This window comes from Lygodium microphyllum, chromosome 16 (genome assembly GCF_053477565.2).
Source record: "Lygodium microphyllum isolate KBCC chromosome 16, Lygodium_microphyllum_v1.1.10, whole genome shotgun sequence".
Lineage (NCBI taxonomy): Eukaryota > Viridiplantae > Streptophyta > Polypodiopsida > Schizaeales > Lygodiaceae > Lygodium > Lygodium microphyllum.
Window position 1 is genome coordinate 115,526,474 of NC_141150.1, and position 2,266 is coordinate 115,528,739.

The following is a 2,266-nucleotide window of genomic DNA, read 5'->3' on the forward strand; positions in this document are numbered from 1 at the left end:
ATATACATATTCAAAATCATATATATATATATATATATATATATCTCTAATTTGGCACTTACCTCCTTGCACTTGTGATTGCTCTTGGTGCTCTCATTGCTTCTATTCTGCATAGTATTGCAGAGGTTGGTGTCAGACCAGTGCGTAAGTGATACAAATTTACAGTTTTGGCCTGAAAATGAATTATGGTAAATAGCGCTATCTCTCTTTTATTATTAATTTTTGGAATTGAAACTTTAAATTAAATGAAAATTAGACTCTTGTGTTTTTTATTGAAAATAAAAATTAAAAAATATATATAGAGTATTCTAGCGGGACATATCAAATTGGCAAAACGCATGTACCTGAATGCATGAGCTCGATGGCTCATTAGATTCCATTTTTAGTTTACTTTTTAATGATAGGTTACATTATAGGGTTTTGATAAATATATAAACATATTTATCGTTTGCCACCTTTCTAGTATATAAGAAATTAAGAATTGAAAGAATCCCAAGTTTTAAATATAGTAATATATATATATATATATGTTGTAACGACCATAGGGTCGCAAGCCCATGATGTAATGCCAACTAAGCTGTAGGACTGGACCTTGCCACATAGATATCACCCCCAAAATGGCCTCAATAGTTTAGTTGCGGAGACGTTCTTGATGTATGACCAAATGGGAATAAAGAGAGAAGAGGATGCCTGGAATAAGGGCCAGTTCTCGACTAAACCTATGCACACCACATTGGTGGAGGTAGTGAGCAGTTCTCCCCTAACTCATGTAGTAGTTCTATGTTCATCACGCGATCTGCTGCTTTACACAAAATAAATCGGGTCATCTTTCACCACTGCTCTTCCCACATGAGTCACCTAATTTTACCCCAGAGCCCTCCTTATGAGGATGCCTCGTTGAATAATCTGGAGTTTTCCCATGCAACTCCAATGGAACAAGTGTTCCAAGCTATGTCTAGTATGGTGGTTCAGATCAACAATACTAATCAAGCACTTCTATGTTATCTATCCACAAAAGGCTCCCACACACATAAGCTTGACCCCAAGGTGCATCCCAAAGCATTTTCCGGCCTTCACACAAAAGATCTTTTGACATGGTAGGATCATTTTGAGAACATTGTTAGCTATCACCAATGGCGTGATACTCGTAAAGAAATGGGGGCCCGCACTCTACTCGAAGGCATAGCCGACATGGTTTGTCCAGCATCAAGAGAATGCTATCAAAATAGATTGGGTAAATCAAATATCTTTATTAATTCAAAATTTTGCTAATCACAATGTCATGCAAACTACTCTCTAGCAATTAAAAACATTGAGGCAACAACAATTCAAACTAGTATCATAGTTTGCAGTTAAGCTAAATCAAATATTATTGCGTGCTAATACCACCATATTTGAAGAAATAAAGTTGTTCTTCCTTTGGCCTTGCCTTCATCATGATCTGTCCCACCGGATTTGTGACCAAGGCCCAACTTCCCTTCATGTAGCAATCTAGATTTGCAGAAAATAACATCTTGGTAACACATCTAGTTCCTCCATGACAATTGTTTGATCATCAAACTACCTCCATGGACATCGACATCCAAAATTCTCAAGTCAGTAATCGCTGACCTGCCTATTCATGATGCACAAGGCTGGCCAAAATGTTTCTATTGCAACCAATATGAACATATTCACAAGGACTGTTGAAAACTACGAGAAAATCATCAGGTACAAAATGCTCAAGTCCAATTAGCTGATGCAGCAACCTTAGCAACACTTTCCAAAAACATCTGAGTGGGTGGCTGATGGAAGGGCAACCCCTGCAGATTCATGCTTCAACAACTTCTAGATGCATGGTGTGTTCAATGTTGGTCGAGATCTTGGACACACCCCATGAAGCACTTTTAGATTCAGATAGCACCATATCCTCTATTAGCATGAATTTAGTAGAGCATTTAGGTATTTCCACAAGCACAACCACTCCGTCTCCATATTATTTGGAGATAATAAAGAAGTATATCACTCCCACACTATAGCCCATTGCACCTTTCATGTATCACACAAGACATTCACACATGATTTTTATGTATTGCCGCGGCAATTATTTCCTTTAACTTTGGGTTGTGATTAGTTTGTCAAAACTCGAGCCCATTTGCACTTTGATAGCCAGCACTTGGTCTTGCCCCAAGCTCTTCCCATACCCATGATGTGTTCTTCACGAGGCCCCAACTTAGACACAAAGCACATTAGCTGATATAGTTGTACGCATGAACAATATTAGTTC

At 38.1% G+C, this 2,266-nt stretch overlaps 1 pseudogene; it reads left to right on the top strand.

The window, feature by feature from the left end:
- Positions 1 to 1,155: 1,155 nt before the first annotated feature.
- Positions 1,156 to 1,776, top strand: LOC148023272 (uncharacterized; annotated as a pseudogene).
- Positions 1,777 to 2,266: the final 490 nt, after the last annotated feature.